The following is a 17,298-nucleotide window of genomic DNA, read 5'->3' on the forward strand; positions in this document are numbered from 1 at the left end:
GATCTGCAGATCCAGGAAACTTGTTTCTATCTGATTTGCTGATAATTTACTCCTCATTTGATTTAGGGGGAAAAAGAGAGGGGGGGAAAAACCCAGTTTCAGCTCACCATAGCCCTTCCTCAAGGAAAGAGGGATTACTGTGTAAGTTAGAGAAAGTCATGATTGAAAGCAACTGAAAAAATTAATAAAGATTTACACAAAGGTTGCACATTTATTAGAGGAAAAGCCAGGAAAACCTTGCACCTGTAAGGGACAAAAAAAAAAAAAAATCTTCAAGTAGCTCATTGGAAACTGGGCTAGGGAGAATGATTTTAAAAATATATATTTTATCTTAGATATATAATTTTACAATGAGACACATTCCCTTTCTGGCAATTTTTTTTATGACCTTTGGGTGCCAGATAGCGCCATTCCTGCTGTCTGCTTTCACTATTCAGCGTTGAGGAAGCCCATTATATCTGTCTTTGATCCAGAGATCAGGATTGCTAAAACTGATGGCCACAATTAAAGACAGTCCTGTTGAAAAGCTGACCTCTGCCTGCTCTCAACTGCATGTAAACTTTTCAATATGGATGTAATTTGGTATTAAATTACCCATGCTTTATTGCTTTTTAGTACAGCCCTGTCTGTTGCCTTTTAAAGATAAAGGTAACATAAAAGAAAAATTGTGGTGTGTCTGCATAATTATGTAATTATAAACTTGTTTTCCTACATTCAGAAAAGCCTTTGTGTGTGTGTGCATCTATTGAAAAGTCATAGGCTGATAGGATTGGAGAAGAAGCCTTTATATTTTTTTCCCCCTGATCTGTTCAACTTAGACATACGCTGTGCAAGATAGGTCACTGGATTTAACTATTTTAATCTTGGCTTTCAGAAGGAATTCTTGATTTAGAAATGAGGCAGGTTCGTAAAAGATGTCCCTATCTTTATCCTTTAGAATTGGCCAAACCAGAATGGAGTTTATGCCATAGCTCTTAGGCAAAGCCTACCTGTTTTGCCAAAGATTGGGCCTATCCTAGTGACAAGGTAATATCCCAAAAGTCTGGAATGAGCTCTGGGATGATTTAAACCTCACTATGCCTGAAATTAAAAATGATGGCTGTGATTTTCTCTTCTCACATTCTTGTTGGAGGTGAATTCTGCTGAGGGGAACTGGGAACAAGCTGGAGGGACTGGAGCAGATTTCCTTTTTACATTACAGAGCTGCCTTCACCTCTCAGTTCTACTAGCTACCACTCTGTTATTTCAGCTGCAAAGAGCGTAAGCTATCATTAGAGTTTGATATAGGTTTCTAGAATTGCATTTTCTGAATGGAGATAGAATATCTATTTGGAGGGATAGTTGAAATCACAATCCCATCATAAAACTTCGAGGAAGACACACTCTCAGGCCTCTGGAAACGTGCAGTAATTCTGGGTGTAAATGGAAATTGTTGAGCTTGCTTCCTCTTCTTGTTAAATGTTCCATGGCAAGATCTTCTGGTAGAATCACATAAAAAGCCAAGCAGATAAAAAGCTGATAGCAAAACAAACAACCCAAGGGAAGCCAAACAGTCTGCTCCAGATACCTTAAAGTGTAAGAATGCAAAGGTTTCAAGTTGAGGGGAAAGTGTCTGCAGAATGGGGGCCAGTCCATCTCTTCCTCCTTTCCAGACCTCCATTGAGTTATGTGTCTAGTCCACTACCTCCCCATCACCACCGCCCCCCCTCCCCCAGCCTGATCCTCTGGGCACACTGAAGAATTGTGGCCTGACCCATGTTGTAATTTATCTGGTTGCTCTATAAAAATTGCATCCTGTGGAAAACATATGCCATATATACTTTTATTGGCTCTCATGCAAAGAGGTAATAGCAGAACATCGAGGACATGTTGAAAATAGATTCCATGCTAGATTTAATCCCCTCCGCCCCCACGGCCCCCCCCCAGCATAGCTTGATTTAGGGATTGAGACCAAAGAGAAGGCTCAGCTTCAAGTAACCTTTTGTCCAGCTACTGTTTGAATAGGGCTCATCCTTTTTCTTTCATTCCTCCACCTTGGATCTTCATTCCTCTGATGTTGCTAGTAGCAGTGATGTGATCACTGGGGTATTAGATACAGTGCGAATTAAGGATTGAGCGATGGGGCTAGGTCAGAGCCAGCCAAGACAGTAGCTCCTACCCCATGTGGCTATCGGTATGTAAGTTAATTAAAATTATATTAAAATTCAGTTCCTCAGTCATACACCCTACATTTCAAGTGGTCAATAGCCGCATGGGCTAGTGGCTATCATTTTGGACAGTGCAGATAAGGAACATTTCTATTCTTGTAGAAAATTCTGTTGGACAGTCCTAGGCTTGTTAGACCTGGACTGTCTGCTCCATCTGCCTTTGGCTAAGCCACTGCACCTAAACTTATTCATCTATAACATGGGAATAATAATAGCATCTACTTCTTCAGGTGATTGTTGAGATATTTAAATGAGGCAATATATGTATTGTCCGATAGAATTTTGTGCAATGGTAGAAATGAAATCTTCTGTATCTGCATTGTCCATTAGGGTAGGCACTAGGCACATGGCACTGTTGAGCACTTGAGATGTGGCTAAGGTGACAAAAAACCTGAAGTTTTAATTTTATTAACTTTTAATTAATTAAGATGTAAATATCCACACGGCGCTCATGGCTACTGTACTAGACAGTGCGGGTCTAGAGCAGAGCACTTGAAGTGAACATTAGCTTTTGTTTCTGTTGGTTCTGCCACCAGTTTAGAAAAGGTAGATAGTGATACAGTATAGGTTTGAAGTATAAGTGAGAAAATATTCATGAAAGTGCTAAATAAATATTACTTATTTAGCAAAATTTTTCACCATGAATTAAACTTATTTACAAATAGAAGGCTTCCAAAGAGGAATCACAAGGCATTGTGATATAATAAAGGACCAAGTAAATACAATTTTCTTCTGTTTATATGTTCAAGTAAGTTTGAATTCCAAGAAAGTTAAAAAGTTAAGTGCAGAAGACCAGTGAGAGGATCATTATTTTTCTTTTCGTCCCTTTAATTTCATGTGTTATCACTAACATATAGGCCAAACTTGATTTTCTGAAAGGCCATTGGATCAGCTGCATTATTTACTAGTATGAATAATTTAATCTGGCAGTATTTTTGCTCATTTTTTCAGGGAGCCACAGGTTTGTGGGGAGAGCAGGAGCCTTTCTTTTTAAATGCAGCTGCTTGAAAAGATGTACAATGGAAAAGAGTCTCCATGGTGCTAAAATTTGGTCTGAGCCAAATCTGCAAAGCATGCAGAGCTGCTTTTGATTTTCTTACTTGCAGAGTTCGTTGGGAGCGGTGTCTACAGAATTTCCCTTAGTGTGTGATGGTGTGCTCTCTTGTGTTGTTTTGTGGGAGCTTCTGCTTTCCCAGCTAAGTCATATGCTTCCTAAAGGCAAAGTCCAGGATTTTCTACTCAAACCACATGTAGCACAGCACTGATAAATAGGTATTCTGTAGGTGCGTGTTGACTTAGTGTCGATTTTTCTCTATTGCTTTTCTTTTTATAACACCAAATTTTATTATGCGGTTGTGACACAGTGAATACACATAAGGTCCTCCGTGGCAATGAATGATTCTGCATCTGTTTACAGTCACAAAATCTCTGATGGTTCTGCCGATGTGTCCCTGGGACTCTGACACTTGTGGAGCCCCGATTGGAGAAAAATCAGATCACTTGGGGGCATCAGCATTGCCCAGAACCACTCTTTAAAGGTCATCACTTATCTTACCAGTATAGAAACAACCTGACCGTTTTAATCTTAGGAAAAGTATTCAATTGAATCCTGAAACATTTGGTAAAAATTGCAGTGTCTATTTAAAAAAAAAATCACTATCAATTAAAATTAGCTATGCTAGGGATGTAGCAGGTGGGTATAATGTTGAAGATACAGTTTTATAAAAGATTGAAGAATAATTGAGCTCCTTCTACTAAAATATTCAACTGAATATCTTGATCCATATCCATTTTAGCATTTCTTTGTATTAAAAAAAAGAAGAAGAAAACCAAACTTCAACATTTTTGGGAAATTGGCCAGCAAAGCCAATTGTGAGGGAAATGTGCCTACTCAGATCACCATGGGCCTGACTGGTAGAGTTGAAAAGGACCTTGGAGCTCAGATGGTCCAGTACTCTAGAGGTTAATGAACTGACTCACGATGACACAGAGCCAGGATCAGGTTCAGTTCAACTCTGAAGGGGCCCACTTGCCAGTGTAGACACAAGACATGATTCACTTAAATACAAATGCATCCGTGCTGGTTTAACCCCAATTGTTACGACCGTGCTACCTGGGGGCCCTGTGCTACAGTGTTATTAATCCCTAACTCCTCATTGAGATTACTGTATTTAAATGTCATCACCCAGCTCTAAAATATGCTTTCAAAATAACCGTGGTGGCCATGGGATACAAAGTAGTGGGAGAAAAAAAGGAAGCAGTAGAAGCCAACTTCTGTTTGATATGCAGACAGGTTTCAGTCCGCTGGGCCCCTGGTGGTGGTACTGAGGCAGGCTTTACAACCAGGCCCGGACATCCCAGCTGTCAGAGGGGGACTGCCATCGCCACTGGCAAGGTTGTGCCTTTGGAGGCATTTGGGTCATTGGTAGAGTAGGATCAGAGAAAAGGTATAAAAAGTGAGATGAAGCAAAGGGGTCTATAAACTAAAGTCTTATGATGCAAGGTGGGGTGGGGGAGGCTCCTGGCATTAGACAGAGAGAAGATCAGAGTCAGTTAATAAGTTTGGGGTGCTGGCGACTGAAACCAGATCACTGGTGGCTGTCAGCTGGAGAGGGGCGTTATCCCAGGTGGATGGTGACCTGGTCAGCTCTGTTTCAGCGTGTGCCTTAGTATTCATTTCTCTCCACTCCTGCTCACTTTTTTCAATCCTTTGTCGAAAGACAGTGGAGGGTTGGCCTTTTCTCCCCCATGCTGATACAGGTAAAGGCAGAGACTGATGGTGCCAGCCTTAATTCCCCAAAGAAAAGGAGATCCAGATTTATGTGAATACCTTTAGTTCTGAAACAAGAAAAGATAAAACAGGTTGCATTCATGTATTCATGAAGCAGGCAGTATGTGTATTGGCGAATTCTGTACAAATTCTCTTATTGTTCCATCCCTCTTATTTCTGAAGACCCAGTGCTCATTTTCCCTCAATAACATAAAAGCATTTTTAGCACGACTGAATTTTCAGATTTAAAATGAGGTATCCACAGTTCAAAAATGCCCTTTGTGTGTGTGTGTGTGTGTGTGTGTGTGTGTGTGTGTGTATGCAACAAATTGATTAGAAGATCAGTCTGATGCCACTGGGAACGAAAGTTTGTTGCTGCTGTTGTTGTTTTGTTTTTGTTTGTTTGCTTTTGGTTTATGGGATTTTTTGAAAATCCAAACTAAAACAAAAGGACATCTTCCAGCTGAGAGAATTCTGTGGTCACGGGTCAGAATTTTGACATCTTGATAAAGATGATGAGCTGCGACAAGCAGCCAATTTTCCTTTCTTGGGTCTGTATAACTTGTCTTGCTTTTCCATTGATAGATGTTCTATCTTTGATAGCTGGAATGACAACTTTTATGGGGACTAGGAAAAATCTCAGTTTAGGAGCAGTGGTCTTCAAATGTTTGTATTTCCGTAAATCACCCAGGGACTTGTTTTAAAAAAAAAAAAAAGCAGATTGTGATTTAGTATGCCTGGAATGCAGCCCGAGGATCTGTAATGTGTACGAGTAGCCCAGGTGATTCTCATTTGTGGCCACACTTTGAGAGTATTGGCCTGGGACAAGGGTGGCAAACTACAGCCAGTGGGCCACATCTAGTTCATTGCCTATGTCTGCAAATGGAGTCTTACTGCAATGTAGCCACACTCATTTGTTTTTGTGTTGTCTGTGGATACCATTGCGCACGGCCATAGTAGCATGGAGTAGTTGTGACCAAGACTGTATTGCCCCCAAACCTTAAAACACTTACTGTCTAGCCTTAAAGGAAACATTTGCTAACCTCTGATCTAGGAGAAGAGAAAAATTTCAACTTGCTGATGTAGGTCGATGTGTGTGTGTGCACGCACGTGCCCATGTATATGAACATGCATGTACACACACAAATAAAAACACCCACATGTACATGTAAATGCCCAGTATTTGTTTACCCATATAAGGTACATAAAAGGCTGGATGATTTGGTTTGAGGGCCAGAAGTTGAGGGTGGTGCTGTCTGTTGTTTTAACGGGTTGTGATGTAGGAGTTAGTAGTGTCATCTTTGCGGTCGAAGAGACCGTGATGCTAGAGCTGGCTTTGTTACATATTTGACCTGTGATCTTGGACAAATTACTTTAGCTCTGTAACCTTGGTTTCCTAATCTGTGACAGAGATGGTAGTAGCGCCTACCCATGGGGTTGTGAGGATTAAAAAAGATAATAGGAGCGAAGTGTATGGTATTGTGTCTGGCACGTATCAAGTACGCGGTGAGTGTTGTCTCTTGGAATCATCGCCGTGCTCACCAGTGTTATGCACTGCCACTTAAATGCAGGGTTTTGAGGTCGGTAGATTTTGCTGCCATGCCTGTTTTGGCCCCCTGGGCTGACGGTGTGGTCCAAAGTTCAGGACTCTGGACAGCCCAGACCCTGTCGATTCTGAACTAGACATTTTTAAAGGCATGATCTTCTCTTATTAAATGTCATTTCCAATTTCCCCCTTGAATACACAGTTTCAAAGAGGTGCCTGTACCTTTGGAAGTGGTTATTCCCATCTCCTTTAAAAATATTGCTTAATTATAGCCATGAAACCCTATTCCCCATCAAAAATTCCATCAAACAACAGCCAATAAATGGTAAATTGAGATAAGAACTGTGAAGAACCTGTGTGCTTGTTATACTTTCTTCAATCTACAGTGAATCACGGATGGTGGATATGATACAAGTGAACACTTTACATGCAGTTGTGAAAAGATCTCCCTATAATCCAATGGCTATTTTCTTTCTGCTCTGGTTATTAACTATGGGCTAAGTGGCTTAAAAAAAAGAAAAAAACTGAAAACACAAGACTCGGGTTAAACACCATCTTTGTCCTATTTAGAAAAGAGGCTGAATTATTCTGTGAGTGAGGAAAGAACAAATAAAATATCATCATCATTACCACAAGTTTTTCCCTGTGCCTGCTGAGTGCAGGGCCCTGTGTGGGTCTCGGGGCACACCCCTCCAATCTTTACTTGAAGGCATTGATTATCACTGGGAAGGTTTTGCCACCTCACTGCAAACATTTCTACTTATCGTAGCTGGGGGAGGGGAATGCTGCTGGGGAAAGGGGAGGCTGCTGAACACCCTACTGAGCACTGGAGACACTGTCCTGTCCCCACTAGAGAATTATCTGACCCCAAATGTTACTAGTGCCACTGTTGAGAAGCCCTGATCTCTGGGGAAAGAAATCCAGATCCTCTACTTCCTGGACCGGTTCCTGGCATAGGTACCAGGTGATGAGTAATTTTACCCCATTTATTGACTTGAGACCCTCTCTAGAATCTTCTTCCTCCTCTGTATGTAGCCTTTCTGCCATTTACTGCTTTGATATCCCAGAAAAGTATGCTTCTTGATTAAAAGCAGTTAATAAAGTAAAATGTATTCAACTAGGGGAAGGTTATAACAGAGAAGGAGTGATTCACTCAGGATATGGTCCATAGATTCTTGGAGGTGAATGAGTCCTTACCTTTGTGGTTGTCTGGTATTGCATACCACAGTGATTCATGGTAATTTCAAGTGGGCTTACACCAAACATTGCCTTTATATTTAACCACTGCATATCTATTTTAACACGTTATAATATATATTCTAGTTATTTAAATATGATATTAAAACAAAGATGTGGTTATTAAAAAAAAGTGTCAGTAGTTAATAGTATTTAATAAGGGGCACCTGGGTGGCTCAGTGGATTAAGCGTCTGCCTTTGACTCAGGTCATGATCTCAGGGTCCTGGGATCAAGCCCCGAGACAGACTCCAGCTCTCTGGGTAGTCTGCTTGTCCCTCTGCCCCCACCTGCCTGCTCGTGAGTCCTCTCTTTTTCAAAATAAATAAATAAAATTTTTTTAAAAATTGTATTTAATAAGATTAATTGGACAAATACAATTGACATGAGAACTTCATCTAATGATTAATTTTTAAAACTTAAAAAGTGAGTTGTTCTAAGAAGAAATATTAGGTAATAGTCCATTGACACAGGATATGGCATTAAAGATGGCATTAAAATTTCTCAGATCTGGGGAACTATAGTTTACTCCCCTTGTTTTGCCCATGAGGATAATATTAATAATGATTTAGAAAGCACTGTCCCACTTCTCTGTTACTGTGAGATGAAATACCCCAGTCTTAAGGGCTCATAAGAATGGTAACATCCATTTTGCTTATGAACCTACAATTTGGGCAGGGCTTTGTGAGGACAGCTCATTTCTGCTTCTGTCCATGTTCGTTGGGATGGCTGGACAGTTAGGGACTGGAATCCTCTGAACCCTTGCTCATTCACATGTCTGGTGCTTGTTGCTGGTGTCAGGACCTCAGCAGGGGCTGTGGCGAGAACATCTACATACAGTCTTTGTATGTGTGTTTGGCTTCCTCACAACATGGTGGCTAAATCCCAAGGGTGATTGTCTAAGAAGACAAGGCAGAAGCCATTTTGCCTTCTGTCATGCAGTATCACTTCCCCTTCAATCATAGGGGGTGGGGACATAAACCCACCTCTCACCTCAGTGGAGAAGTGTCAATGTTGAGTTGTTAGAATAACCTTTGGGATGGGATATACTGCTGCTACCCATCTTTGGTAAAAATAGTTTGCCATAAGTACCATCACATGTATTAGTATACTTAAATTCTTGGAATAATTTTGTGTGAATCCTTTTATCACCCTCCTTCTCTGCTGTTTTCCGCATAACAGAATTGATGCTCAGAGAGCTTAAGTCAGTTCGTGGCTGAAACAAAGCAGTTTTAGGGTCCAGACGAGACACTCTTCACCAGGTAGCCAAGTTCACAGGGATCCGGCTCACATTCTTGCTCATCCCCTCACGAGGGCCATTGCTTTCTCTACCTGGGACCACTCATTGTGCAGCTCTGGAATACCACTTAGAAACAAAGATCCCTGTTACAGCCTCCACCAGATGTCATTCAGTCCTGAGATGTTTTAGAAAGAGGCTGTTGACTGTTGTTTTGCTCAGTCAAGCAGCTTAATTTCTTTTAGGCACTAAGACTGGAAGGTCACAATCTCCTGGTCAGCCTGACGCAGAGATAATTGTGTTGACCACATTTTCCTGAGCCTTCATAATGTTTTAAGGTTTTTAAGTGTGAAATATTTCTAATAAAATACAAAAATAATACTCATCCCCCACCACCTAGCTCTAACAGAGCTTTGCCGTATTGATTGTTTCACTTTAAAAAATAGGATCGTACAGATATCCACATTTCCTTTCTACTTCCCTAGAGATAACCACTATTCTAGTTTTGTTTATATAATTTCCAAGGACGTTTTCATTGTTGTTTCAAATATTTATATATGTATTAATTTATGTATAGAAATAATGTATTCTTTAAATATACATGGATTCCTATATTTTGTTCAACACAGTTTTGAGATTTATCTGTGTTAAATTTTAGAAATAATTTATTCTTTTCTTTTACCTGTTCTATAGTGTTCCACTCAATACTGAATTTGATGGGTGTGAGATGACATTTTAGTATTTTAATTTGCATTTTTGTGATTACTGGTGAGTTTGAACACCTTTTCATAAATTTACTGCTCATTTGGAGTTCTTATGTTAATTGCCTGTTCATTTTCTCTGCCCATTTTTTCCCTACCAAGTTTTTTTTCCCTTTTAAATATGTAGGAATTCTTTATACGTTCTGATCAGAATACAGTGCAAAATATATGTGTGGAAAATATCTCCATCTGCTCTGTGACTTGTCTTTTCACTTTGTTCTTTGTGCATTTTGTCATACAGAAGTTTTAACTTTCAATACAACCAAAATTAGCAGCCTTCTCCTTTATGGTTTGTACCTTTTGTGTGTTGTTTAAGTTCTTCCCTACTGAGATGTCAGAAATATACTATTCCATGTTTGATTGTTGAGTTTTGATGATTTTGCCTTTTCATGTTTAAATATTATTTTATTATAATTATTTTTAATAGATCTTTTTGTTATATTTTCTTTTTTTTTCCCCCAGAGATTTTATTTATTTGAGAGAGGGAGAGAGTGCGCGCGCGCGCGCACACCAGTTGGGGGGAGGGGTAGAGGGAGAGGGAGAAGCAGGCTCCCCACTAAGCCTCGAGCCCAATGCGGGGGTTGATCTCAGGACCCTGAGACTATGACCCAAGCCAAAGTCTGACGCTTAACCCACTAAGCCACCCAGGCGCCCTGCATGTTTAAATATTTAGTCTATGTGCAATTTTTCCCCATTTTGGGAGATAGTCGTCTAATTTTCTACTTTTCTAAATGGATCATAGCGGCATTTGTTGAAAAGCCCATCATTTCTTCCACTGATTTGCAGTGCAGTTTTGTCATATGGCAAGTTCCCATATGTCTATGAGACTGTTCCAAATTTTCCATGTCTACCTGTATGTTAATACTAGATGGTCATGATTACTGTAACTTTATGATAACCTTTTTATCTGGTGAGTGAGGCACCCCTCACTTCTTTCTGAAAATTGCCCTGCCTATTCTTGACATTTTGCTTCCTTGTGAGTTTTAGGGTCAGCTGGTCAGCTATGCTAAGAATAATGCCCTGCTGGGGGTTTTGGTTGGCTTTGTATTTAATTCGTAGATTGTTTTAAGGTCAGTTACCCCTTGAAATAAAGTTTTGCTGTCCATGAACAAACTGCAGCGCTACACATATTCACATCTTTCCTCGAGTCTTCAGGCCTGTCCCTTCTGGCATCTGCGCATGCGGGTGGGTCAGAACGCTTTCCTAGAGGCGCACGCTTGCTCCTCCTGTCTCCGCCGATCTCCGCAGCCCAGTGAGGAGCCTCCCAGTCATTGGTGATGATGGAGCAGCTCTGATGGCCTGTAGGCAAGGGGACTGCGGAGATGGGGATCCCTGCCCACCCTTCTAGGCAGTCCCTTCGCTGCTGGAGTTGGGCTACGGTGATAGGGGAAGGGTAGAAGACAAGGAGTTGGAGGCTGAGACCCAGGCAGCAGGTTTGAGGAAGAGGCCGGCCGACCCCAGTCATTGTAAGTGTAGTTATTTCCTGGGCCCATTTGCTTCCTGTGTTCTAGGGACAATGTGTCTAGTCTTCGGAACATAGTCTCCAAATGAAACTGCTTGGGTTCACATGCCACCTCCACCACTTGCTAGCCTGGGAAATGTGCTTAACTTATTCATACCTCAGTTTCTTCATTTGTCAAGTAGGGAATCTCATGGGTTGTTTGGAGGAGTAAAAGTTAAAATCAGCAAAGTTCTGAGAATAGTGTTGTGCTTTTTGGGGCTTACCTGCTGCTCCAACATCACCATTGTATTGTTGGGATTGTTTTGAACCATCTCGGATTGAAGCTGGTATTTTCCTGTGTGTGCTTTCTCTTGAAGTGAGCTTCCTATACTCGAACTTGTGAGAGGTTTATGGTATCTATTCACATATTCAAGATTCTTAAAATATTTGTAGTAACAAAACTGTTTCATCTTATTTAAGCCAATATTTTCCAAATCCACTTGTTCACTGAACTCTTGCTTTTTCCAGAGGGTACCTACGAACATCACTGTCATTAGTATTCCATAGAAGATCATTTCAGGAATAGTCCTTAGGGCATTACTTATAAAAATTATCTTTATGTTGGCATATGGTCCAGAAAGACATCCCAAGGAAATATATTCTTAGTGAGGGGTTTGAAAACAGAGGTTAGCTAAGGAAGGGAGACTGACATTGGTAGGCAGGCTCTGATCAGTAGAATATCTTGTAAGGATATTAAAAAACTATACCATATGTTAGCCAAAGAGCTCCCACTGATTGTAAATATACTCATATGACTTAGGCCATTGAGTAAAAGGAGGCATCAATTTTTTTTGTTTGTTTTTTAAGAAAAAATGTTGTAGTTTTGGTGGCCTTTTGCAACCTGGTGCTGAGATAGAATTGGATTCATTGCGTGGAAGCCCCATTGTTTCTCCTAAAGGCAGGAAGGCCAGTTTATTGGTATTAATCATAGTTCATTTACTGCTTGTTTTTGTTTCTTCAAAGAACTCAAGTTGCAATTGGGAATGGCATTTTGGGAATGCTGGGAACGCTGCTGAGATACATATTTACTCCCCCATCCCTCATACATGTTTTGTTATTTCCTTTGCCATATTCTCTACCAACAGCCTGTGAAAATGTTTGACTAGTTAATTGCTCTGAATCAGGGACAAAATGCAAAGGCAAAGCAGAGAGGAGGCAGCTCAGTGCTGCCACCTCCCCTGTCACCTTCCTGTCACGGCTCTGGCTGCCTTTGCTGAGGGAGAAGTGGATTATGCTAGTATTTGATCCAAATAATTAGCTCTTTATCAAGCAAAGCAAAGCAAAACCAACTGCAAACATTATTTCCTTCCGTTTCCTGAAAGATCTTTTCTTCGAATAGCTTCCCCCAATCCCTTTCTATTTCCAGCCCCCCCCGCCCCGGCACTTTTGAATTGCAGTGAGGTGGCATCTCGTTGTGGACCATGGATGAGTTTGAAAGCTGCTGGGGGCAGGACCCAGTGGGAAGGGTTTGACCATGAAGAGAACTAGAACTGAGCAGGAAACTTTCTGGCAGGGCCATCCCTCTTCTTAATTATTCATCATTCCTTCTCTGTAATGCAGATTCCTCCCATTAAAGTGGTTTATCAGATAAAGTCAGCGATAAAACCCAGATGATTTGCTGATACACTGTACTACCTCCAGTTCACATATGTTAGGATAAAATAAAAAATATAGGTCTAGGTGCTTCTAGAATCTTAAAAACAGCTATTTTATAGCTTCGGTTTCCATGGCTTGTGTTTGGTTCTTCCAACATGCTCATGCTAAGTAAGATGTCTTGGGTTAACTTGAAATAGGTATATTTTGTTGTACGGTTTTATGAATGAAGTTTTGTAGATGTTGTCTTATGTCTTTTCAAAAACTTACTATAGGTACTTAAGTATCTAGGAATTACTCAGAAATCAAGTTAAACTAATAATTTTGGCTTATCTGTCAAAGATAGATTTTTATGGGACTTAATCACTATTTAAGCAGAAACATTAAAATGCAAAATGAGGTTTGTTTTTCATTAAAAAAGAAGAGAACTGGTAACATTTGCAAAATGTAAACATTGTTGCCAGTAAATTATAATTGGATCGCTGTTGGATTCCATATTACATTGTGCTAATGCTAAAGGACCCATTCCCAGTGATGTCATTTCAGGCTCTGAGCAGACAAGATCTGTAACTAGTAAAAAAAAAAAAAAGGCTGTGTTAACAATTTGCAACAGACCAGGAGTAATTTGGGGTAGGAAGGGCTAGAATTGTAAAGAGGCATTTCTTTTTATTGAGAAGAAACTTTCACATGTTTGATTTTAACTCGGTTGGGGCGATATTCATTAGACACAGACCGTTTTATTAATTTAAAAAGTATCTTCAGTACCACCAAATTTGTTTCTCTGTGTACAGTTGATTTTACAATAGGATCAGATGAAGGAGAGGTTGAGGCTTGCAGAAGAAAGTTTTTCTCTTTGTGCATGCCCCTGTTACCAGTGCAGATAAAATAAGAAATGAGTGGTCATGTAAATGGTTTTTAAAGCAGATGCTTTTTATGTTATACTGGCTTTTTTACTCCTTGGAGATAGGATGCATCTGTGACTCTGATAAGTCCACTAGTGGGTGCTGCAGTGCTTCCAACTTTCTGTATGTTGTTATCTGGGCACAGTCTTAAAAAATCATATAGTGAGTGGTGAGTTTCCCTTTAGAGCTACTGTCCTGTCAAGAAAGACACCAAAAATACATTTGGAAGATTATATCTACTGAAATTATTTACTAAAATTTTTGAATAATGTGCTTGGGATTGCTGCTTAGTTTTTGCTAGAATTCATTTATATTTGTGAATTGTCACATTTATTCTTGTTTGATCGGCATATATGTTGAAGTCCACATTATGCAGAAAAGGAAAGGTGCTTAATGCCATAGTACAAATTAAGAATATTTATTAGGAAGAAATCCTGCCTTTTTCTATTAAAGAAAAACATTTAACATGTTCAGTTTATATGATTTTGAGTATGAGGCAGTGCAGTTGTCGCTGAAGATGTCTATTTGATATTTAGGGAAGAATTTGATGCTTTAATAAGGGAATCCTCTGTCTCCCTCATCCATCATCCGCCATCCTCATCCATCCAAACAACACTGTAAATTTGTCAGAGCCTTTTCCATATTCACTACTTGTATAAATAATGGCTGCTGTGATTTGAAAAAAGGGAAATGTGCACTTTCCGGCTATGTTATATATCTGATCACAGTCATGGCGACATTTTATAGTTTTTGTTTCGCCTTGCTCAGCTTCAGTGCATATAACTTAAGCTCCAGAGCCAAAGGACATTTTTGAATGTTGACCCTTATTGTGGTCAGTACTTGCCAAAATGAAATTAGTTGCGCGGGGGGGGGGGGGGGGGGGGGAGTGCTTTTCTATAACAGATGAAACACAGTTTCTGCTCCATTACTACACCTTTATCATTGCCCATCACCTCTCCTCTCCTTTGCATCTTAGGGATTATTCAGGTTCTGTGCAATATTCTGAAATTAATCAAAGGAAGCAGAACCCCATGCCTCATTATACATCACAGAAAAAGAGTGCTTTCCACAACCCAGACACCTTTGTGATGTTGTCTAGTTGTGTAACTAGAATTTTATTATCTTTAAAAAGAGGCTTTCGTTTTCACACAATAAAACCTTTTCATGTTAAACTTGTATAAGCAATGGATCACTCCATGTGAGTATAACAAAGGGTCTGAATTGAACTGATAGGCTGTTTCCCTTATTTAAATAAAGATCTGATCTGTGAACAATGTTCATTTCTTTCTTTGATTTTTAGCTTAGGAGAACAGCTGTATGTCCTTAATGCATTTTGGGTCATAGAAGCTTTCTATGCAATGAGATAGGAGCAAACTTACAGGATGCTTATCCAGTCTGGACCTTGTATTCTATCTCCTCTTTTTTATAATCATGCTGTACAAATTATTTTTTCCCAGTAAATTAGTGGCCATTGTACAGATTGCAGACACTTAGTTTGATTGAAAGTAATAAAAGGAGATTATCCACCAGGTTGGTTGAGTGAAGGTTCTGATTTGACCCACTGCCTGGAGAGAAAAGAATTAATCTTATAAACCCGACTCACTTCTGCCATGCTTTGAAAAACTGCCAGGAATGCATTAGATCCCTTTTGTCTTAAGTCCATTGAGGACTAAAGGTGGAGTGGGACAGATCTGATGTATGAACCACCGAGACGGTCGCCTCCGTGTTTCACTTTGTGTGGTACCTCGAGCTTGAATGAGGGCTTTCCCTTGCTTCCTGAATAAATTCCTACCACCACAATCTTTGAACTTGGTGGAAGAGGAAGAGAAGGACAATAGTTTTCATTTGTTACCTAAATTCTTTGTGCTGGGTGCTGTTTTAGATTGTAAGTTTGGAATATATGTACTTAGATTATATATGTTTTCCTATCTTATCCTCATGAAATAAAGTGCTATTATGCCAACTTTATGGGTATGGGTCAGGTTTAAAGAGATGAAGTGCAGATCCTACAGCTAGTAGGTGGATGATTGGAAATTCAGACCCAAGCTTTTCTCCCCTACAAAGCACATGCTTGTGAACATCATGCTGTCCTGCCTGTTTTGAGAGAGCAAAGGTGAAAGTGTTAACTTGAGGAGATCAGAGTTGGATCCTGCAGCACTCCCTGAATCAGGCTGGCATAGGGGGGCGCTCAGAAGAAATGAATGAATGAAGAAGTTCATCAGTGAAGTTGAGGGGAGAACCTTTTGTCCTTCTTAGCAGATTGCGTGGTAGGCTGAAAAGGGGACAGGTTTTGGTGTGCCTGACCTGCATGCATGTGCTCTCTTCTTTGTTGTTGTTGCCAACTCTGAGCCTCTGTTTCTGTCTCCATAACATTCCTCATGGGTTGTTGCGAGCGTGGTGGAAGACAGCCCGGTGTGTTGCGTGGTTTATAATAGCCTGAAGGTCTGTCCCAAAGATATGATAAGCTGCCTCGGGTGGGAGGTTGGAGGTTGGGGATGGTCTGTGTTACCAAGAACACAGAGGGAACTTCCCATATGTCATATTGGAAGAAACTTAAGGGCCCAAATCCAAATGGAAAATCCCACCCTAGAGGTGACACATAGTAGGACTCACACCTCAAAAACCTTTGAACTCTGAAAAAACAACTCTTCTGCCAGAGGTATTTTAGGATATGCTTTACATAAAATGGTAGTGTCAACTCTGATCTTTATTTTAACTGTAATTTCCAATGGGCGTCTGAAACAACACTGAGCATTCAATACCAGTCCTGGCTCTCCACGTTAATGGAGGCAAGTCTGGTTTACTGGAGTAGGCACTGTATGAGCCTATCTCACATTCACTTCTCTCTTCCTTTGTATTTTGATTTCTCTCCTGTTGTGTGGGCAAGAATGAGGGAGATGGAGGGAAAACAAAGAAATGTTGTACTAGAAATAGTTCCTTTCCCTCAAAATCTTCAGGTCCTTTTGTCTGAGGATGTTTTCTTTTGATCTTTTGTTTTTTTGTTGTTGTTGATGGTTGCAATCCATTTTCCCAGAGTTATCCCTTTTATAATCTTTTTTTTTTAAAGATTATTTATTTTAGAGAGTAGGAGAATGTGCAAGTGGGGGGAGGGGCAGAGGGAGAGGGAAAGAGAATCCCAAGCAGACTCCCTGCTGAGCAGGGAGCCTGACCAGGGTGAGGGGTGGGGGTGGGGGGGCTGGATCCCATTACCCTGAGATCATAACCTGAGCCAAAATCAAGAGTCTGTGGCTCAACCAACTTAGCGCCCCCCACCCAGGTGCCCCACCCCTTTTTCAATCCTGAGATGTGGTAGTAGAGAATGAAGAGAGGCAAAGGAAGGAGATAAGGGGTAGGGAGGTCAAGAGGATAAACGACGAGGGGACCAGGCCGGGAGGCCACACAGGGGCTGCGCTGGGTATGCAGGTTAGTATGCTAAGGGCTGCCCTGTGGGCTGTTTCCCTGTTTCCTTCTTGCCTTTGTTTTAGCCAGAGCCCAGCTCCTGGTCTTCAAGTTGTTCCACAGATGGCTCATCAGCAGACTTCCAGCT

This window comes from Ailuropoda melanoleuca, chromosome 12 (genome assembly GCF_002007445.2).
Source record: "Ailuropoda melanoleuca isolate Jingjing chromosome 12, ASM200744v2, whole genome shotgun sequence".
Taxonomy (NCBI): Eukaryota; Metazoa; Chordata; class Mammalia; order Carnivora; family Ursidae; genus Ailuropoda; species Ailuropoda melanoleuca.